The sequence below is a fragment of the Capsicum annuum genome, unplaced genomic scaffold, assembly GCF_002878395.1.
Source record: "Capsicum annuum cultivar UCD-10X-F1 unplaced genomic scaffold, UCD10Xv1.1 ctg2365, whole genome shotgun sequence".
NCBI classification, from domain to species: Eukaryota; Viridiplantae; Streptophyta; class Magnoliopsida; order Solanales; family Solanaceae; genus Capsicum; species Capsicum annuum.
In genome coordinates this window covers 24,682-49,362 of record NW_025829801.1, presented here as the reverse complement: position 1 = coordinate 49,362, position 24,681 = coordinate 24,682, and positions in this window count along the sequence as shown.

The following is a 24,681-nucleotide window of genomic DNA, read 5'->3' as shown; positions in this document are numbered from 1 at the left end:
TACAAAATATGGGAATTAGTGCATTAAAATGACAAAGTTTTCTCATTCATACCTTTAAATCATAGTAGTGTTCATGAATTTGGATATAAATGAGTGGAAAATTTACCACTCATCAACACCCCCAACTTTAACCTTTGCTTGTCCTAAAGCAATACTAATTCTTATTCAATGAGACCATGCAATTATAAGACCATTTAAACAACTAAATGATCCCAATGACTTCATAATTTATGAAGACCAACAAATAGCTTACAAGTGAGGGCAAAGCTATTCTGATGATTCCTCTCATCATGAAACACAATTTCAAAGATGCAAAAGACTTCAATAAACAACAATGCATCAATTACTAACTCTCTATCAATAGCAACTCCACTATACTCTTTTTGCCTTATTTTTCGGAAGATAAATATTTTACCTGCCTCAATTTGTCTACATACCTCATCATAATAAGGAAATCCCCTACACCAAATTATATATTATGCAATAAGGGATATAAGAGAAAAATATTCTATCTCACAAAGACTCTCCAAATTCTAACAAGTACCAAACCATAGGCTTGCCCTTATTTTCAATCACCACTACAATGAATACACTTGGTTGGAGATATCGAAGGGATTTTTGAGCTTGTAACATAGGTTTAGGGAAGGGTTTGATATCATTTAGGAGCAAAGTGGCAACACCTTACTTGAACATTTACACCATACTATTATATCTAACTTCTGAACATGGACCACTTTATTTATTTCCAAAATTTACACGTCTACTTTAGCTGCCTTGATTTACCCATCTTTTTGAAAGCATTTTCTTTTCAACTAATTCTTTTTCTATATAATGTTATTGCTTTATTTGTTGATTTCTTTATTTTTCACTTTTCCATTTCTTTCTTTGCTTAGTGATCCTGGGCATATTTATATCTCCAGGAACCTATATTCACCTCTAATAGGACTTGTTCGATGAGAAAAATTATGTGTTCTTATTATGTTTTGATCCATCGTTGCATGATTTAGCTAATGGATGTGATTAGTGATGCAAGGTGTATTTCTGATGGAATTGTACAAATATAGATGCATGATGTGAAGCAAATAATGATTAATGATTTGGGATTGATGGAATGAATGTGAAAAGAAGTGGAATAAAATTCAAAAGCAGCATTTGATGTCTAAAGCAAAGAAAGAAACAATAAACAAAAAGGGTCCCACGATAAGGTCGCATGTGAGTCCCATTTCGTAGGACTAACCCTCATACCGTGAGGTCCAAAAACAAGGAGCACACCTTGTTTCAAGAGCCCTATTTTTCAGAAGTGACCCTCGTGGTGCGATATTGATTTCCCACTAGGAAAAATTCATCCAAATATAAAAGGAGTACTTGGGCACAATTGAGAATACTCTTTAGAATGTACATTAGAGGCAAAACATTTTCAATATTTATTTTAGGATTCTTTAAATTTCATTATTCTAAGATTACTATTGGTTATGTTTAATTGCTCATTTTTTATTTTGAATTCGAACATAAGTGGCTAAACACCCTTGTTCTGGGGTTGAGGCCGAAAACATGAATGCAATTTGGTATTCTTTATCATAGTTTATTATTGGATTATTGTATGGGTTATTCTTAATCTCTTGTGCTTACTATTTTACTGATTGGCCACCATTAAAATAAACTTGTATTTCTATGGGAACCCAGGGGGAGAATCATAGGATAGAACAAAGGGATTAAGGAGAAAGATGCTTATTCTTTTATAAAATAAGGAATTTGAATTAGCTTCTAGGATAGGGATATACCAAGAATACTTGTTTGGTTCGATTACAGGATGATAGCTTAATGGATCTAATTGAATTATTACATCCCAGCTCAACGATGTAGTTACAATATCAAGTTAGGGAGAAGATTAGAGGTCAGGAGATGATGATCATACTACAAACCCTGCAAATCAGTAACCCCATAATAACTAAACTACATTAAGAATAGAAATTTGTAGGATTGTTAAAAGTGTCTCAACCCCAAAATTCGTATTGTTATTGTTTACAACCCTGCTTACGTTGATATTGTCACCTTTTATTATTTCTTCAGTAGTTATATTTTTACTTGAAACTTCTCAATCATCTTGATACTTTGAAACACTTAATGCATTATTGTCAAAATCTAATGTTGGTTGAATTTCTAGTTCCACAGTCCTTGTGGGTACAATATCCGACTATTCTAGTCACTATATTACTTGTACGATCGCGTGCACTTTTGTGTGCGTTAGAACACAACACTTATCATCAAAGAAATTCAATTACATTACCATGGCCAAAGTTAATCTCTTCCAAACTTACCACCCCCAACATAGTCATTTGGCCTCTAGTTTCAATTTCCAAGTTCAAGGAAGGTAGGGTTTAAAAGAGGGAAAAAACTTTGAATTGTTCAAGGCTTGTAATGTGGTTGCCAAAAAAAAGGATTCAAGGCTCGAAGTGGGTAACTAAGGATACTATTCTATGTATGGGTAGGCTATTTAGGCTAAAGTGAGCTCCTACATTGACTAAGAAGGCCAAAGATCTTTTCATCAACAAATTATAATTACAATTATCCTTGAGAGACTAACGGGGCAAGTTCTAGATGGTATAATTATGCATGAGAGTTATACAATTACGCTCACCGCACATGGCATTCAAACTCTTAATGGAGGCTCAATTTCACTTCCTACTACAGACAAAAGAGAGTATTTACTAATTTCTATAAGATCAAGACTTTAAAGTCTAAAAAAGAGGTAAAGTGATGTTATAAAATTATTCACGTCCATGCCCTTGGTTTAGAAAAAATTTTGGATGGAGGGGGGTATTTTCTGTGCATTTACACCATGAAAAATATTCTATTTATGGCACCAAACCAAGTCATCATCTCATATTTTGTCTCTTAAGATACCAAACCATATGGCTACTCAGATTTCACGATAGGTGTAAGGGTGATCCGAAAATTCCAATGCTACGTGTACTCAGACTTCCCTAGCATCTATGGCTCAAACCCCAATCATGAAGAATTTCCCTTAAGAATGTCATCACTTAATATATCATAGGGAAATTCTCATCCGATATCATCATAGGCAAGACAAAAATAAAAACTAAAAATGAAACAATCAACTAGTCCATGAAATATGGGAACCATCAAAGTGCCCGAATATTACAACCCAAAATAAAAACAAAAATCATCCAAATAAACGTTAAAACATCCATAAATATCTTAATAATATAGAACAATTGAATGAATATGAAGACAAGCACCCCCAACTAAAAATCTTGTAGTGACCTCACTACATAATCAATAAAGCATAAAAGTGAGTAAAGGGGTGCTCCCTTTAACCGCATCTAGAGCTGTTGTCGCCCTCTCACTCAGCATCACCTGTAGCATCATCAGAATTTGATCACTCAACTAGGGACTCATCATTACTATCAACTCTAGAAGAAGGAAGTTTGTCCCTAGGTTTCAGGACCTTCTAAAGGCCCTTCACCTCCTTCCACATGTTGGTGAAGAATTTGACTATCTTCTTCTACATCTTGTCATGTGAGTCCTTGAGCTCCTTGTGAGAATGTACCAAAGATGAGTATGCCCTCTCAATCCAAGAAATAGCAGCCTCCTATATTTTGTAATCCTTCAAGTACTTTTCATAATTTGACCAAGCAACATATGAATGGCAGGTGGTGGAAGACTCTTCCAACTCCTGAGAAAAACCTACTACAAGCTCATTTATTAAATTCATCTCCACTGAGGTCTCCTCAAAATTCCCTTCTATTGATGGCCTACACATGCCTCTATCATTACCTATCGACTTGCTGAAGTCGATCTTCCTCTTCTTCTTTTTGTCGGATGCTCCTTCACCTTGAATCTTAAGAGGATAAAAGGGGGTGTTTGGATACACCAAGTGTCACTGGGATACTCCTCAACCCCGGCTCTCCTGCACAGCTCCATAATCAAAGAAGGAAATAAGAGTTGTGTACCACTGTGGTTCTTGAAATGCCTCATGTCTGAAATCACAAGCTGACTAACATCAAAGAAATGTTGTCTAGTCTATAAGTAACCATCCGGGCTCGCACATCTTGAACATCAGTTAGGTGGATGAATGGAGAAACCCAACTATATAAAATGTTTAACCATATCCTTTCTTCAGCTGTGAAATCATTCATCAATATACCCCTCTTGGTGGCCGCCCAAGGAACCTCGTTGCCAAGACGGAACTTTTTAGCCACCCAACTCCTCGATTCACTCCCCTTTGACTCAAATTGGCTCATATCCTCATCTTGCAGCCCATATAAATTATTAATTTGTTCAGTCCTAAAATGGACATTCTTCCTCTAGATCTATACAATTGGTCCAAAGAGAGATAATATGCTAAGGTTAGCTTAAAATTCCTTATCTAATGCTCATTTTCTAAGAAAGGATTTAGGAAAAAACAACTTCACCAGAGGCTACCAAATGGGCATGATATGCTGAGAGCTTTTTTGGAACTCTATCCAGATAAATTCCTCTCTCAGGGAGAAATTTTGTTTTATGGTGGTCCACATTGTACTAATTGTGGAATTCTAGGTCCATGAATTGAGATTGGTCATAATCTTTGATATTGATCCTTGAAAACCTAAGAATCACTTAATAGCATTAATCATCAACATTTGTAAGTGGAAACTATGCTATATTTTAAATTTAAGCTAATGGGATAGTGCCTTGATGAGTTTGGGGAAAGAAATGGAATTGCAAGATTTTTTGTCTCAACTAAAATGCTCTTAGATATAGCAATCGCGGGCCACTAAGCAACAATCGTATTGTCGCAATAGTGATCCAATGACAACAATTGCAGTATCTAAGGAAGGACCGAAAAAAATTTTCAAAATTCAAATTATCAAATTCCATTGCCAAATTATGTTCAAAAGCATAAATGTACATTGAGAGTAAGGAACATGGTTACTAAGTACTCGATCATGCCCTTAGAACATGGAAAAAATAACATTAAATTCGCTTGGGCATTTAATTAAGCACTTGGTGTGCACAACTATTTCTATCAAATTTAAGAAAATTTGGGTACTTAAGGATTCCCAAAATGTGTGCACACCAATTTGCAATAACGAACCACACCACCAAAACATAATCCAATAAAGATTTGGCATGAAAATAACAATTCTAAACCATTCCTAAAACATGAATTATAAGGCCTAAATCTATGCATAAAAGAAAGAATTTGAATCACATACCAGATTGAGGGATGCCAGGGGCATATTGACGCACAATTTGGATAAAATAAACTTAACCAAAATTAATGCGATTTGAGAGAAAATTTGAAAGGAGTATGCGTAGAAATGGCGGACTGTTTAGTTTTCAAAACTGACTTGATACGCGATTGTGGTATGAGTTACACGATAGTGGTCATATAGATCCCGTTATCGCGGTGACACGCGTACTGCAATTGCAGTAACTAAGGACAAATTTTATCCTCTGTTTTCCCCTGTTCAGTCCGTTACTCAAATGCACCACATTTTCCCTTTCTCAACCTCACTAAAAACACTTCATAGTACCATAACTTCATGGATTAATCATCAACAAAAATGAAACTTACTCTACTTAATCAGAAACAAAGTAAACAAGCTACTTTTATGTCATTAGTAGGTTACTTAGCATCTAGTTTATTATTGCAGTAGGGCGTTCTTCATCTTTTCAAGTTGGATACTCAAGGGACCCATCATCTACTTCCTCGTCCACCACACCAATGATGGACACCACTTGTAGTTCCGTGGGTTATTTCTTGTTCTTGCATACATGAAATCACTTCACCATCTTGGACCCAAAATTTCATTTTTCCTAATTGCATATCAACAATAGCTCTTTAGGTTGAAAGGAAAGGTCATCCAAGGATAATAGGTATCTCTTGGTCAATTTTACAATCAAACTCAATGAAATCCTTTGGAATAATGAATAAATCCACCTTTACCAAAATATTAAACAAAACTCTAACTAATCTCATAATAAATCAGTCCACTATTAATAGCCTTATTTTTGTTGGAGTAGTAGTGCCCAACCTAAGTCTCTAATAGAATGTGTAGGGCATGAGATTGATGCCTGTACTAAGTTCACACAAGTCCATCTCAACCTTATGTGTCCCTATTATGCAAGGGATTGTAAAGGCACTAGGATCCTCATTATTTTCCACTATAGCGCTAGTCATGATAATGCTACAACAATGGGAAACTTCTATGGTTTTATCATGAACAAGACATTTCTTTGCCATCAACTTCTTCATACTCTAGAATCTCTTGAATGGCCTCTAGCAATGGGATATCAATTAATAGATTGCAAGTAATATCTTGAATTTGTCATTGTTCTCCTTCTAATTAAGATTTTAAGGGAATGGGGGAGGAACCTTCATGGTAGGCAATGGATCACTTTGTGGTTCATCATTCTCAGCTACCTTTGGATCTCCCTCTTCATCAATGATTTCTTCCATTTTTATTTGTTCTTTTTATCCCCTTCTTATAACATTGGAGCCTTCTCATTTAAATCAACCACATGCTTCTTCTTCAGATTTGTTTGTTTAACATTGGTCAATTTTTCAACTTCCATCCCATGATCAAAAAGGATTTTTCAACTCTTAGTAATAATTGCCAATACTTGAGGATCATTTTTTGGATTCACAACAATATCACTAGGAAGGCCCTCTTTTTGTCTAGTATTAAGTTCAGTGAAGATTTGGCCAATTTGAGTCTCTAATTTTTTTGATTGAGGCGGAGTAATACAACCATTTAGTTGATTTGCGAAAATTCACCTTTTAATTAGTGGATCATCTTATCCATTCCCTTCACTTTCATCAAAATCCTTGCTAAGACACTCTCGGTCTTAAATTTTTTGGGAGCAATGGAATTGGACTCTTTGCCCTTTACTTGATCATAGGAAGGCACATATCGATCATACTTCCTTTACTTGTCTCTCCAATCATTATCTCTATCCCTATCACTCCAATCTCATTCTCTTTCACAATCAGTCCAACCTTGGTTCCCACCTTTACTTTGATAGGCCGAGCAGTAACACACAGGATAGTTAGACAAATACCTAATTTCTTCATCCTCATCATATCCGTTAGTTGTCACAGAATTTACCCTTTTTGTGTGTGCACCCATCACATGCTTTATTAGGAGCTCTAATTGCGTTATCATTTTTTCCATATTTTCCTCCCTCTCTTCATCTCTCTTTCTTTGCTTTTTATCAATATAGGAGGTGTTAGGGGACCTTTTAGCTACCTCGATGTATCGAGTATCCCACCCTCAATTTTTATTTGTGACTTTCAGAAGCAAGTTGTTACTAGGGGTGGGCATGGTATGGTATTTGAAACTTCAGTATGGTAATTTCGGTATTCAATTTTTAAAAATATTATACCATTACCATACATATTAATTCAGTATAGTTCGGTATTTTGACCTTTGCTTTCGGTATTTCGTGGTATGGTAATCGGTAACTATAGTTTATTTAACTTTGACAAAATATACTCGTATACTATAGTATTATTACTTTGACTTTTCAAAAGCATGTCTTAATTGTATCATAAATACACATTACTCATGTACAAATATTGAAAAAGAAGAAAAAATAATTACTTTTATTATTCAATTACACCAAAAAGATATTTCAATCAAGATAGAGTAGCAAAAGTTTCAATGTCGAAATATTTTTATACTAATACTAAGTTTTTGTATATCTATATATATATATATATATAAGTTACTTATGTTACTATATATACTTCGGTATGACATTCGATATTTTGGTATGTCATTTGTAAATACCGAATACCATACCATATACCTAAAAAATTTAAAATGTATACCATACCATACCAAAGACCATAATATCAAAAATTACAGTACCAAAAATTTTGATTCTGTATGGTAATTCAGTATACACCATAACATGCCCACCCCTAGTTGTTAGCCTTATTATAAGACAACTTCACAAGTGAACCCCCAGCTGTATTATCCACCATGGTTTTATTTTGTTGATCCAAAGCCCGATAGAAGATATAGAGAAGCTTCTTCCTTGGGACCTCGTGATTGGGACATTGCATAAGATTTCCATTAAATCTCTCCCACACCTCATATAGAGGTTCTCAATTCAATTGATGAAAGTTTTGTCATGCAATTACAATATATTTGATGGTGGGAAGTATCGATCTAAGAAAGCAATGGTAATTTCATTACACGATGTAATTGACCCGGCAGGAATAGATCGTAGCCACAATACCGCCATACCCATTAGGGAAATTGGAAAGAGGTGTAACCGGATGGACTCTTGTGTGATGTGATCAATGTCAAAGGGGGCACACAATTCCACAAAAATCTTCAAGTACAAATTGGGGTCTTCATGAGTTTGCTCCCCAAAGAGAACTTTCATTTGAAGCATGTGCAACATAACACTCGTGATATGGAATACCTCATTCCCTTGATTAGGTGGGATACGGATTGCACTCGCACGTTCAACATCATGAAGTTACTCCTCATCATCAAGGGGCCCATCAAAGGTTCTGGTATTATTTCCATTGTCACTTATTGTGTCATGGATACTATTGAAATCACCGAAAAAGAAAGAAAAAAACAACTAAAATAAATAACAACCACTACGGGTAAACCCAAAGCTACTATCAATACCGCACAAGTGAAAACTATGTTTCACTCCTCGATAACGGTGCTATTTGGATTATTCTCAACTCACTCCATTATTAATAGGTAAGACGATCATTGTAGTTATAATAACCTAACATGAGTTGGGGTCAAATCCTTGTGGAGTGGAATTGGTCTTAAAATCCTATGGGTGTTTAATCTACTAAAGAAATACCCATAATGTAAACAAAATGAAATACATGAATTAAAATTTTGGGGAGTTGTTTGGAATAGTTTATCATCCATATTTCTAAGAAAATGCCTAAGATCTAGCTAATTGTCATTCCAACCTTATTTCTAAAATAATGAAAAGGGACTAAGCTATGTCTAACCATTGTTAGGTAATACCTTTTCACCCATATCCCTCTTTCAAGGATGATATAGGATCCAAAAGTATATTCGCATCCCTCTTTCAAGGATGATGTGAGATTTTAGTAATTTGGTGTCCTCACCCAAAAATTCCAACTCAATCAAACAAGTATTAGTGAAACCCATCATCAATAAACAAGAATCTACACTAAGAAATTGCAACCCACACATATTTTCACTTTATTTCAACATAATCCCAAGATAAATGTTTATAGACTCATAAAGTTAGAGAAAAGAATTATACCAACTGATCATTCAATTCTTCCATTAAAGATGCAAACTAAAGTATTCTTCAATATCCAACTTCTATTACAACCAAAACTTCATGAAAAATTAGCCATAATAAGTTTCCCAATTTTGTAGTGTTTCAAATTTCTCAAAGTTCAATTCTAGTTAGGAAGATACCCAAAGATGAAAGGGTTTTTTCTCTATACGGGATTTAGGGTCGATTCTATAAAATTACAAATTTGCCCCTTGGCATAAACTCATGCTACCGCAATCAACCAAACTTGATTGTGATCGCGGTGAGTCCTTCATGATCAATGGCTTGGACTAATCTTGACTACCCGTGATCGCAGCCCACAGACCGCGATTGTGGTAACTGAGGTCAGATCCTTCTCCTACTTTTGCAACTTTTGCACTTTTCTTCCCTTTTTGATCCCTTTTTAGCTAACTTCACTTCTTCTCTTATCATCACCAGTATTCCTACAAAATATGTGAATTAGTGCATTCAAATGACAAAGTAGTCTCATTCATACCTTTAAATCATAGTATTGTGGAAAAAATTAGATATAAATGAGTGGTAAATTTATTGCTCATCAAGCACCCCACAGGGAAACACTAGGATAGATGAATCCCTTATCATGAAGATATTTTAATTGATCCTTAAGATCCTTTAATTTATTTAGAACCATCCTATAAGGAGGAATATGAATAGGACAAGTATTCAATAGAAGATTAATCCCAATGTCTATTTCCATGTTAGGAGGAATTCCAGGAAGATCATCGAAAAACACTTCAGGAAACTAACTAACAACAAAGACAAAATGCAATGATGGACTTTTAGAGTCAGAATTCCTAACCTAAACTAGATATAGACACCCTTTTAAAATTAATTCTGAGATCTAAGATAAGAGATGATCCTCCCTCTAGGCACTATGGAACTCCCTTCCACTCTAATACTGATTCATTAAAAAAGTGAAAACTGACCTTTCAGCTCCTACAATCAAAAGATTCATAGCACAAATAAAGCTAGTCCATCCCTAAGATAACATCAAAATCTACCATATCCAACTTTATCAAATCCGCCAATGTCTCTTTATAAAAGATAGACACCACACAACCCTTATAGATCCTTCTAGCAATTACAAAATCACACATCGAGGTAGATAAAGAAAAGGGGATGGATATTCTCTAAGGACAAAAACAAAAATACATAATTCCATAAGGAGTCACATAAGAAATGGTAGACCCTTGGTCAAGGAAACAATAGATATCAAGAGAGAATAGTTATAACATACCAATAACAACATCAGGATATGCCTCAGATTCCTGGCGAGTTGTAAGTGCATTGAGATAATTTTGGCTAGTGCCAATAGCAGAAGTAGCGCCCTTTGGCATAGGAGTTGAAGATATGGCAACCAAAACTTTATTAGCTCCAGTAGCAACCTTGATTAAAGGAAAATTTGATTTCATATAACCCAGCTGACTACAATTATAACACTGGTTCTACCCTCCTCATAATAACCACAATGAAGCTACCTACAAAAATGACAAAGATGATAAGATAGGACTAACTAAGATATATTAGCCTAAGACTGGGCACCCTATTCCTTAGAACCACTGCTAGCTTGAGAACAACGATCACCCAAAGGTTTACAATAAGGAGCACTCGAAGATGAATAAGAATTTCCCCAGTTCTTTTTTTATTCCATTGTCTACTCTCTCTCCTACTATTTTTCTGACCCCCACCCTTATCTAAATTCTTAAACTTCTTACGCTACCTTTCCTTGATCTCTTCCTGTTTTTTCTTTTCATCCTCAACCTATTGCATATAAACCATAAGTTTGGAAATATCCATATCAATGTTCAGCATTGCAGCCTTACACTCTAATACAAAGTCATAGGAAAACCTAGAAGCAAAATTCCTTATCTTGGATATTTTGTTAGACACCAACTCAAAAGTATAATGAGATAGCTGCTAAAATTTCAATGAATATTCTTTCACACTTATCTTTTCATGCATTAGATAAAGAAAATCCTTGGCCTTAGCTTCTCTCAACTCCAGGGGAAAGAAGTGATCAAGAAAGGCACCCAAAAACTCATCCAAGAATGTCGGCTCCATATCATCACCCCTCAACTACAAGAAATCCATACACTGATAAGCCACATCAGCTAATGTGCAGCAAAATTGACACCTTTCGAATCAATAACATGCATCACTATAAAACTCTTATCCATATCATCGACAAATATAGAGGACCCTCCTCAACCCTAGAGCCTATACGAGTTGGGGGATTTAACCTCATGAACTGACAAACTCAAGTGACCTCAGATGAAAAAGCAATGTTACTAACACGATCTAACTGATGTTACTGAGATGTCACCAATTGAGTGAGTTAATGAATCGACCAACACAACTCTGCATTAGATATACTCGCTTGAGGCAGTTGATCATAAGTATCACAACCCCAATAAGAGTAAGGAGTATTAGTAAGGATAGGTGTAACTTCACATGGAATAGTACATTCACGAGCAGGGATCCTAGACTAGGCATGCACTCCATACACAAGGCGAGTCCCATCCATATTTTCTTCAGGTAGGATGGAGTTCTTGGAAGAGTTTCTACAAACATCAGATCATCAGAGAGGCATGGCCTGAATTGCGAGGAAGCCAGGATTTAGTGAAGTTTCACAACACTAGACTCTATATCTTGAAAATAGAACATACAAAAAGGAAACATTCCTAAATTCCTTATAGCCTCCTCCTTATAAGTATGGTATGCTACACATCCATAAAGGGGCCTGCACTATACAAGGCTTTGTGGACAGATAACGACTCTAAACCATGCTCTGATACAAAGCTTTTCACGACAAAAACCAGGGCCTGGCCATGATGGGTAACTGAGGTCCACCAAGGAATGGAGACCACCCCCTGAACCCATCCTCAAGAGCACAATGATAATCATAATTACACTATAGAAGAAGGTAAATAGTAATAAAGTGATAGATATAAGATCAATGAAAATACGTGTCAAAACAATAACCAAACAACCTATATTTATCGATAATAACCTCTAAAACTGGACTACAAAGAAGCTCGGGACATATCTTTAGCCATGACCAAAAGTATCCCAAAGTACTGAGTCAAAATAAAAAAATATAAAAATTATAAGGCACTTTAGAGGATGGAGTCTCACTACTTCACAAATACTCAATAGATATGCTAATCTGCCTAATACTGCATAGTGGTAAAAGAAGTGTCTTCGAACCCTACATTATTAAACAATGTAACATCCGAGGATAGTTAGCGGGGTGAGCAGCAACATATAACTCAGGGGATATGATTACATAATGTCATATCCCAAAATCAGTCAAAACAACAATGCACGCATTCTATACATATATATATATTTAATGTGTGAACTATGCAAATGGTCATACAGACCCCTACACTGACAAACATGGTTTCTTGTTTCAGTCCTCTCCCCTCCCCCTCCCCCCCCGACCTCTACCTTCAATGTTGAGCAAAAAAGCCCTCTTTAAGCCCAAATTAAAACCATTTACACACATAATTCTAATCATTAATTTAGGAGTCATTCATTAAGGCATTAACCACTTGGTTTCATCATACCAATATATTGGCAAGCTAAATCACACATGCCAAATCAATTTACACAACCAATTGACTTCCTAAGTTTCATTAAAGTCCAATCCATGGATAGCCTTTCAAAACAAACTTAAATAATCATTTTTTCATTAATAAAATGCATTAAGTTCAAAAACAAATTAAACCATTAATTTTTATATAATTTAAATCAAATTCATTATGTGGGTTAAGGATTGTGCGATTCCAAAATAAAATTGATCTAAAATTTGGGGAAACCCATGTTTCCTATTCTAACCATTTAACTAAAGTACCAATTCAATCCCAAAACACCAATTTAAAACATGGATAGTTAATTCAAGTTATGGGACAAGTAATTAAAGCAATAACAACAAAAATCCCTCGATCCAACTTCAAAACCCACAGTTCAGTCACACAGAAATCCATTAAATTAATGCCATAATTTAAAACTAATGTTTGGGGAAGAGATACATATTTAAGCACACAAAAATTCAGAGTCAATATGAAACTTGGAGCCCGAATGATGAATTTTCTATGAAATCTTTGAGTTTTCTTGGGTTTTGAGTTTTAGAGTGAAAGAGAGTAACCGGATCATTAAGAACTAGAGAAAATAAACTTATTTTATGTTTAAGGGTCAAACTAGAGTGAAAAGACCCAAAAGCAACTCACCCCAAGTGAAAAAATTAAAACTTTTACAAAAATTATACCTTGGCATGTCATGTCAATATCACGAAGACTATCCTCTATGCCATACCAATATCACAAAGGGTAGCTTTCACTACACAAGGAAAACATAGATTTTAACCTCCATGGCAAGTTGATATCTCTAACCCCTACTACCTCCGGGTCTCAAACTGTCCCCAAACGCTTTCTAAAATTTTTGAAACTGTCCCGGATTACTCTTTTAACATTCCTAAAGACAATTTAAGTCAAAAATTTATATTACTAATATGGGAAGGCCAAAAATAAATTGATTGATATTTTAACGGTCACTATGGAAGTTTTCATGAATGATTTCTCAGTGGTGGGTAATACCTTTGAAAATTGTTTAGCTAGTCTTAGCAAGGTTCTACAGAGGTGTGAAGAAATTATTTTGGTATTAAACTGGGATAAATAAGACATAATGGTAAAACGTTATTTTTCTAGGCCATAAAATCTCAGAGAAAGGTATTAAGGTAAATCAAGCAAAGTTTGAAGTTCTTCGATCATGCAGGTTTTTATCCTAAATTTACCAAAGATTTCTCTAAGATTGTTAATCCTTAGTGTAAGTGACTTGATAAAGAAGTGAAGTTCTTATTTTATAAGGAATGTTAGAAGATATTTGAGTTCCTTAAGGAGAAGTTGGCTTTTCTTTAATTATAGTTGCTATTGTTTCGTAAACCATTTTGAGGTGATATGCAATGTGAGTTGGGTGGCGCTAGGGTTTTCATAAGATAAAAATGAGACCAAAATTTTCGCCAAATTTACAATATTGGTAAATATTTTAATGTTAATAAAAAGAACTCTATCATGACTAAGGAAGTCCTATTGTCTACAATTTATGTTTAGTCTAGATATAGGGCCTAGTTTGGCTTGGCACTAGATTTTTTTGCACACTGATCTTGTAGCTCTAAGATACGTAATGTCTATGAAATATGCAAAGTCAAGATTGATCAGATTGGTACTCTTTATATTGGATTTTTACTTTTAAGTCAAAAATTGAAAGGGCTGTGAAAATCAAGTGATTGACCACCTATCTAGACTAGAAGAAGAAGGAAAGACAAAGAATAAGTTGGAGATAGATTACTCTTTTTTGGATATATAGGTATTACATACCTCTCATGATCTAATCTCATGGTTTTCATATTTTGATAACTTCTTGGTACTGATATGATGTCAGAGGAATTGAACTTCCAACAAAGAAAGATATTTTTGCATGATATAAGTAACTACTTTTAGGATACGCCATACGTATTTTGGATCTATGCTAATAATTTTATTAGATGGTTTGTTCGAGTGGTAGAGATGAAAAGCATACTTAAGGTGTGGCGCTCATTCCCTATTAAGGGTAATCTTAGTAGTGCATATATGGTTCATAAAGTCATAGTATGGATATTACTTGCCCACCATTTACTAGGATGCTTATGAATTTGTGAAGGCATAGAGCTAGTGCCAAAGACACTTACCTATATCTCAAAGGTAGGAGTTATGTATGACGATGATCATTGAGGTAGAATTGCTTGACATTTGGGGAATAGACATTATGGGCCCTTTTGGGAGTTTGTATTGCCAAAAGTACATATTGATAGTAGTTGACTATATATCAAAAAGAGTTAAAGCCATAACACTTCCTAATAATAATGGTAAGAGTGTGACTTTCTTCCTAAAAAGAAATATTTTCTCAAGGTTTGGTAGTGCTCAGGAAATAATTATTAATGGGAGTTTGCACTTCGATAATAAAGTGTTCAGTGGATTATTAGCTATATATGGAGTAAAGTAGCGTAAAGTGGCGACCCTTTATCGTCCTCATACCATCAAACAAGTTGAGGTACAAAGTGTGAGATTGAAACTATTCCCACCAAGGCAATGGATGCTAATAGGATAGACTAGTCCCAAAATTTGGATGATGCCCTATAGGCATATCAGAAAATATTCAAAACACCTTTTGGTATGTTTCCTCACCAATTGGTTTTTGGCCAAGCAAGTCACTTGCTGGTAGATCTCAGTCACACAGCTTTTAGGCACTGGTACACCTAAATTTCACATCAAATTAAAAGTATAAAATGGTTGTTGTCAAATATAGAGCCCAATCAGGTTACGGTCGAATCCCACCGGGAATAAAGTGAAAACTAAGCCTTATGTTGTTATGTTGGCGACTAGTAAGTTATTTCCGTAAAAATGGGGTTTGTGAAAGGGATTCGTATTTGATTTCTTATTTTGTTTAAGTAATTATGCAATAATTTAACGAAATGTAATTAGTTAATAGAGATAACTAGGTATGTGTTCACCATTGTTTCATGACATGATCATGTCACTAATGGTAGTAGATTCTTAAATACAATATATACAAGGATATCGATTCCTTTAACTCATTAAAATGTTTCTCAAGTTAATTAGGTGATATTAACTCCAATTCTCTTGAACAAAAAGTGATAAAAATGTAAAACTTGATAATAACCCCAACTTTGAAAACCTTATAACAATATTAACCGATAGATAGTCATTGGAATGCTTAAACAATTGTTATTAACTCTTTTTCCTAGTTTTAACCTCTTTACTTAAGCAAGTTAAATATAAGGCCTTGTTCTTCTGTTTGTAATCATTAGAAATTGATTAATATGAAAGAATTAACTGTGAATGTATTTGCACTATATGAATCTACACCAAAATTGATCCTAACATTATCAATTCACCATGTATCCCACAACCCTAGTTGTGGGATTAGCCACTCATAGCATTTCAAATAAACGAAGACATAAATTCATAAGATAAAGTATAAATTTAATCAAACAAAAGAAAAACTTTAATTTTATTTCAAAAACCAAATATTCAAACTTGAATATCAACAAGAAAATGTAAAATTAATGATATTCTCTCTAAAAAATGATGATAAAATAATAATAACCCTAATAGTAGATATTTATAGTACAGGGAATTAAAGCCTAAATTAAACTCTCAAAGAAATTCTCATCTTTCATTAGAGGATCAACTTGACCGCCCATCAACTAGGTGATGATTTATCTCTTCTTCTATCACAACTATCTAGTAAATTTTCCAAAATTCTACTTAAGCCCCAGGTCTTGAGAGATGGTCCATTGAGTCACCAATGGTCCATTAATTTCTCAGTCCCTTGAAGTCTGGCATTGATTCATTTTGCTTAAGGGCATAAACTTTGTTATGGTTCATTGGAACATTAATAGTTTGTCAGATCAGCCACCTACAAGACAACCTTTACACTTTATTCTGCGTATGCTACAAGATCAAGGTGATGGTCCATTATAGGTATGATGCCCATTTGAATTTCAAGCAACTTAGTATTTCTAGCACAAGTTATCCCCTTTCTTGCCGTAGCACATTTTCTTGCAAATGAGATCGAAAGACAATCAAACCTACCAAAAGTTGCTTAATTACTTGCACTTATTCATAGTTAAAAGCATCAAATATGCCTCTACCAGCACATAAATACCCTTAACTTAGAATATTTTCTTGTCCTCAAGCTACAAGACACAAGCATACTAAAAATGACATTAATGAAAAAGAAACATAGGACATACTACACAGTCACAAGCTTTTTTACAATATATCTCCAAAGTACATCCCCCTTATATTTCTAAATACAAAATAAGTGTGCATGAAATCACTTATCAACTTGCCTCAAGAGGATCTAAGGATGACATATAATATCAATGAACAACCTTGGATATACAAACGATAATTCCTCTAACAATTAGCAATCAATAGTGCATTCTAAGTGCCCTTACTATAAATAAGTCCTAAACATACAAGATTCATTTATAAATTTGGAAAAGAACAAATTTTCTCACACTAACAACAGGTTCAAACCATGATTATACAATACCTTAGGCTTGCTTTTATTTTCTCTTCTTCAGCTTTTGGAAAGTTACACTAGGATCACTGAATCATTTTTTGGCTTATAACATAGTCTTGGGGGCACACATTGTATATTTGGAATTAGTGACTAAACCATCTTTGATACTACACTAATTGTTATTCACTTCTGACCATTCCCTTTCCCCCTTATTCTTTATTTATTCACTTTTTCTTCCATGATGGGTCAGGCTATTTTTAAGAAAACTAATTTATATATACATATAAACACACACACACACATATATATATATATATATATATATTCTCCTTCTCTCTTATCTATCCCATACAAGCCATATCCATTTCCTTTTTTCATAACTTGTCTCTTCTTTTCATATCCCATTTTTTCTTTTATCCCCCTCAACATTTTCCACCCTTAACATAGGTGATTTACCTAAGTTGAGGTGCACAGTATCTAAGAATGGAAAAAGTCCAAAACAAAGGTTTTGAGGAGCCTCTGTAGTTGCCACCCTTAACTTACATGATTTTTCAGAGTTGAGGTATACAATGTCTAAGGAGGGACCAGGGACAAAATAAAGGTTTTAAGAAAAATAGAGAATATGAATGTGATAATTAATAAAAAGCTCAATTAGGATCAAAATTCTAGAACATGGGACAATTTAACATTATTTAAATTGACATTTGGTCAATTTGACTAAACTCAAACATGGACTTTAATACTTTACTAATCTACTATCATATGACAAACCCAAGATAAACCAAAAAAGTGTTCAATTGCGTACACTAATTAAGAATTATACAAAAGTATCTTCGTCGATAATAAAATCATGATTCAAGTCAATCCAAAATCTAGCCTAATATTTTGGTAGTTTGATAACTGACTTAGACATAAATTAAGGCCTCAAATAACTCTTAAGCTTATAGACAAGTCAAAACATTCCTTAGCGATTGACTTCTTGTGAAGAATATAACTATGGTCAGCTTCAAACAATCATAACATTTGGTTTACTAAGAATTTTTATATTAAGAACCACAAACAGATAAATAATTGAATTATTTTTCCAACACCACAAATTTCACCTTACTATGATATCGGGGTGGAAGGTTATGAACAAATTACTAAAGCACTTTAAAGCTGCCCAGTGATAACGACCCTACTAATGACTCGTTATAAGGCATAATGGTCCATTAGGAGGGATTCGTTACCACAGAAGTAAGGGACAAATTGGTGTACCAGCCCACAACACAAGCCACAAATCGTGTACAAATCCTATAAGTCGTGGCTGAAATTGTCAAGTCTGCTTCTAGTAGTTTTCCATGCGGGTTTTAAGGATTTTTTGTCTTTTCCACCTCTTTTAACCCTAAAACTATGTCGTTTAAGCTATCTAAGGATGAATATAAAGCCTAAAAAATACGAAATCCCTTATTCTCAACTCAACACATATATTACTCAAGAAATATGTGATTTTCTCTCCTCCAAAGCAAGAAATTGGGGTTCTTCATCTCCAAGTTCAAATTCTCAGTATCAAGCATATGATCTAGCTATATGAGATTGCTCAGTTTCAAGGCTATTAAGCACTATTAATCATGATTGTTTTCAAATTTCAATCCACGTTAGTTGGAATACCATGTTTTCCTATGGAATTTTGTATTTTCACAAAAATATAATTTTGAACCCTTGGTATTTTGGTAAATTCATGATTTTGGACTCATTCTATGAAATTTTCCTTTTTCCCTATTATGATCAGCTTTTAATATTGTCATGTTCAGTTGTCTTTGTCAGAGCTGGAAGGTTATGAAAACCCTATACCTAGGATTTTATGCATGTATCTATAGAAATATTTTAAGCACTTCAGATTATGCCTAGGTTACTATTTTTAAGAATGTTACTATATTGAGCATATATATCATTTTATGCTTCAGCGACATTCAGTTGGGAGTCTTACATAGCATTGAGTGAATGCAAAGATGATGACTCTCTTTCAGTTAGTTAGATACCGTTAGTACTAGTCCCTAAGTTCTAGAAATACTATGCCACCATAGGTTACAAGGGGTCCCTCATCAGGTGAGACATGACCCCTATTTCTTTTAGGATATTAGCTTAGTTGATCCATGCTAGCCAGTGTGGTACCTTTTGAAAGGTACTGACACCCTTCCAATTAGGGTTACCAGTTCAATCCAATTTTCTCAAATTGGGATTTGTTGATTATTATTAGCTCCCATAGTCCTCAATTTATGTTTTAGATTTAAATTTGCATGAACTTTCATTTAATTGTCATGTTTCATTTAGTAAATACTTATACTTGGTCATTGGTTAGTTTACATCCTATAGTTTTAGACCCAGTATTCATACTTGACCCTAAGTTTAGTTTTACTTTCTTGTATACTAAAAATTTTTAGACTATCATAGCTTTTATGTGCATACATGTTTTAAAATGTATATAGTCCAGAAAATGGCTTACATTCTCAGTTTTCAAATCATGTTTTAAGTATATTCAGAAACAATGTGTATCTAACAAGCTCAGTACTTTCCAAAGTACAGATTTCATACCTCTTTTTCCTATATTTTCATGTGATATAGATTCAGGTGCTTACTATAAAATCATAACAAAGAAGATCATAACATTTAGCCAGTAGGGGATAAGTTCTCTTACTTTGAGGACTAAAGTCAGTTGTAGTTCTTATAATTTTTTTTATTTGTATATATTGAATAGGAATAATTGGGAGTCATGTCCCGACTAACCATTGTTAGTATTATTAGAGGTTTCATAATGGTCAGCAAGAGTCATTGTACGTAGTTCAAGTTCCTTATTAAGAATTCAGTGTTATAAACTTTAAATAGTAATATATTATAAAATATTATCTCATTTTTATGCTTCTACTGAGTCAGTTTAGCTTTTATATATGTTCTTAATTTGTTGCTTAAACATCATGCCAGTACCACAGTTTATCTTGGGATCATTTGTGGTTCTAAGCACCATGTTGCAACTAAGGGTAGTCTCGGATAGTGTAACGACCCTATTTTTTGGAACCAAAACATCACATGGTGCTCATTTTATTTTATTTCTCTTTCTCACACTCTTCTTGAGATGTCAGCCTTGGATAGATGGTTTTCAAGTGATGATGATTCTATATGGTGTATGGCTTGTGGTCAAAGTGGTCATTCTAAAGATATGCATGTTGTCAACCCCGATTTAGTAAGGTTTGTGGGCTATGCTGAAAGGTAAAATTATATAAACTACTGCAATCGAATGGGGATAAATTAGTCACAAATTCAATTATGGGCTAACCAGCAGCAGTTTCAGCAACAATAATCAAACATGTAGGCCACAACTCAAACGATGAATTTGGAAGAGTTGATGAAATAAATTTTAGCATCTCAGAATGAGTTGTTGGCATACATGAAGAGCCAAAGAAAGGTTGCAGAAAATCTTATCTGTGGAATCATTTAAAATAGTGGAAAAGTGTGAAGATGAGGAACAAGAATCCTATTTTTTTTATTTTACACTGGAAAAGCAACATTAAAACACACCTCACTTAAAGGCCGAGTGATTTACCATGCACAATCCATTACTTGGTTTCGTAATCTTTGTACCACCTCCCTATGATTGAGACAAGAAGATAGATGCGTTGCTGGGGTAAAATTCATATCCTCAAGGTGGAGGAAAAAGCCTGATTAGGTCGTGCTGCGATACTAAATTAGACACTTCTATGGAGACAACCCAAGCTAAGGTATGCTTTATTTTCACTTTTTTTAGTTTTTTTACTTCACATTAGTTTTTGTTTTTGGTTGAGGCACAAGTTAATGGAATGTCTAAGTACCATAAACTTGAGCTATGGAGCATGGCAAAGAGTGAGTGTAGGGTCCCATGGATCTCCTTTATGTGTGAAGATGCTACTAGCTAGGCCTAAAGGCCTCAGGGAGTATTTCTATCTCTTACTTTTGAATTCACTTTGGGGACAAAGTAGATTTTTAAGTCTAGGGTGGGGAAATTCTCAAATTTTGACTCCATTTATAAAATTTTATGTTAGGAATAAGTGAGATATTCTTGTAGGTGCTATTTTTTTACTATATAATGCAAGTGAGTTTATTGAAAAAAGCATGTTGATTGGTGTGAATTACTATTTTTTGAGACTCTTAGGCTCATGTTTATGACTCTTGTACTCGTGGCTTAATTTTGAATTTGTGCTATTATTTAGTTGGGAGTCTATGATGATCCTATTGAGTTAAGCATATGCCATGTGTGATGTGAGAATTTTGTATATTCCTTGTTGCATGTGATGTCTAGAACTTTCCCGGTGTGTGAGTAAAGCGAAATAAAGAATGTGGGTTTATGAGATAATTTAGGCATTTCTTTGATACCCTTGTTTTATACCTTCTATTTGTCCTACCCTTTGTGCATAATCATAGTTACCCCCCATTGCACCTTTAGCTTTTTCTTTGGTAGATTAATAATTAGCTTAATCCCTTCTTTGATAGGCCCCAATTTGATCTGAAATAGCTCCTAAGTACTTTATTAAAAAATAAATTTAGTAAGGAGTTTAAGAAATTGAAGAAGAAAAAGGTGAAATTGATGCCCCAAGGTAATAATTAATGATGTTTATATTTGATGTGTGGTGAATTAATGTAAAATAATTGATAATAAAAATATTTCCATGGTTGAGAAAATAGAGAAAAATTTATTCTTTTGGTAGTAAACTATGAGTCCACCAAGTGTTTGTGAAAATGCTTAAAGAAGATGGGGAAAAAACAAAAGGTATGGGTAGATGAAAAAGTGAAATTTGGTTGTTGAATATTGGTTTTAAATGTATGATGTAGTGTATTAAAGCTCTTAGAGATGTTAGCCACTAGTCCATAATAGTTTCTACCCGTCCCTTAGCCTACATTGCAACCTAAAAAAGTCCTAATTGATCCTAAGCTTTACATTACGATATTAGTGCTGCATTAAATTAAGGACAAGCCTATGGTTCATTATGTGTAACTTGTGAATTCTTTGTGAGAGTGAGAGTAATTTGATTCTAGTACCCATCATGTTATAAATTGTATTACTATGAATGTTTATGGGTAACTCTCTTGTTGTGAGAGCATATGTTTGATGAATATGGGCGATTTGTATGATGGCTTTGATTGAATTATATGCATGAGTTTGCCATTAGGTGAGTCAATTCTTGAGGATAGGATGTTTTAGAGTAGTGTTCATGAGCTTTTAATAGTGTAAATAATATGCTTAGCGTAGAACTTGCATTTTATATAGACATGATAGTACTAGCTTGAGTGTTTTGCATTTAGTAGAAGTGTAGAGTCTCCTTAGATGATGAATATTATAGTTAAGAGTTGTTCGAGGATGAACAAGGTTTTACGTGTGGGGTGGTGATGTTGGGTGTATTTATGCATTGTAGTATCCCTATCTAGCCTTTTTAGTCTTGTTTTGTGGATGATTCTATGCTATAATGGTGGATAATGAGATAGATGTGTATCAAACTGTTAAATCATGTGTTTATGATGTTAAGTGTGTATTTGAAACAAGTCTTGCTTCAATTTGAGCATTTAGAGTTCAACCGAGTAAACTAGTGTAGCTAGCTTAAGCTAGGTATTTTTCTAGTCTATTGTGTTGGGTTCTAATGTTTTTGAATGAGTTACTAAGGTTTTTATTATGTATTTATATATGAAACAACTTAGTCATAATTCTCAAGGGTTAATTGGATGAAGCCAAGAGTCAAAACAATGAGTTAAAGATCAAAGTGAAATTTGCCTATGCTTATCTCTTGTTTCTACTTCGTTGTGTTGAATGTTGTGCTGTTTTAAGATCTAAATTTTGTGTTTAATGCTATAGGATGCTTTGGTAATGGATTATAATTATATATGAATGATATACAAGCATCAAATCAAGTAATAACAACTCAAAAAGACTCAAAATGGCTCAACGAAGGCACAATATGTAGATTGACACATATTTGAATCCCTGGAATGTCGTGGGTGCATGTAGATTTTAGGAGTGGTTAATGGACGTGTACAAAATTTTAATGTATTCATAAAAGGAACAAAATATTAACCAAGAGGAGCGTGTAGCTCCTAACATCAATTAGCATGTGACGAACGCTCATTTTGTTGCTCCCTTGACTTAGAAAAAATTCTGAACAACAATTCCAGCAGCACCGTGTGATAAGCGTGCGATGCATGCCCCACTCCACACCTGCCTAAAATTCTGAATCCTTGTCCTACACGACGTCATCTTACCTAAAAGTTATAAACACACTTTGTAAATGTTTTAAAATCACTTTTGCACGTCTTGAAGGATTAAAGAGGCTACCACAACTTATTTTTAGGGTTTATATCTCTTGAATTTAGTTTCTTTCATGGTTTGTATCATCTATCCAAGGGATTGGATAATGAATATTTCCATTAAAGACTAAAACTCCTTTTCCGGGGTTAAGGCCGCGTTCATGATTACTTTTATTTTGAATTCAGTTTGTCGGATTGCTTATCATCATTGGTTGTTTGTTTATGTTTGATTTAACTATTTTAAGGATTAGCTACCCTTAGAATACATCAATTGTCAACCTTGTGAACTTGGGAGAGGGAATAGGGAGATAGAACATGGTAATAAACAAAGTTTGATTCTTGTTTCTTTATAAGAATTTTGAATTAGTATCTTGGACAGGGATGTACTTGGATGCCTTACTTGATTTATATGTAAGATGATAGTTGTAAAGATCTTAAGTTAATTATTACATCCCCTCTCAACGATGTAGTTTTAAGGTTCGACTTAGGTAAACGATTAGAGATTAGAAAACCGTAATCATTCAATTAACCCTACGAATCAACAACCAAGATAAGAAAGTTAACGAATGAAGTTTAACAATATTGTAGGATTGTTCATAAGCCTTAAACCTGGGCTTCTATCCATAGATTGTCCTAAGTCATTACATTTTTTTTTTTTGCATTAGTTTAGTTTAGTTTTTATTTACTTTTAATTTACAACTTTAAAACTCTATTTTCTACCCTCCTCAATTGGTTGAACTAGATTTGGATAGGTAATGAATATAAGTCCCTGACACATCGATACTTGGGATTTCACTTTACTACATGATAAGACCATGTACACTTGCATATGCGCTTGGGCACTGTCAAATTCCTTAATTTCTTATGAAAGAGTTGGGGTTTGTTCTTGAGGAAAGGGGGACTTCTTTTTAGAGAATTTGTGATTAAAAGATCAAAAAATGCTCTTTGGAAACCTAAATTTCG